Source organism: Varroa destructor, unplaced genomic scaffold (assembly GCF_002443255.2).
Source record: "Varroa destructor unplaced genomic scaffold, Vdes_3.0 BEIS01000003.1, whole genome shotgun sequence".
In the NCBI taxonomy this organism is placed as follows: Eukaryota; Metazoa; Arthropoda; class Arachnida; order Mesostigmata; family Varroidae; genus Varroa; species Varroa destructor.
The window spans coordinates 34,445,070-34,445,337 of record NW_019211456.1 but is presented as its reverse complement, the minus strand read 5'-3'; positions in this window follow the sequence as shown (position 1 = coordinate 34,445,337).

The window sequence follows — 268 nt, the reverse complement described above, 5'->3', positions numbered from 1 at the left end:
TGACGACAAAACCATCTGCTATTATGTGAAATATCATATTTTTGATATACGACTCAGTGACGTAAAGTTGATCTACTGAGTCGTCGAGGCAAGTTGTAGCGCATCGCATCGCAGTGCAATATGTCCACAAGATGAAAATCTACTTGGGGTACGAGAGGATAGAAAGCAAAAATACAGCGAAGTGTAAGAAGAGAGACGGTTTACCTTATCGAACGCTTAGCTGATCATAAAAGTCGCCTTTATGATCAGTAGCTAATAAGCTTCAAAG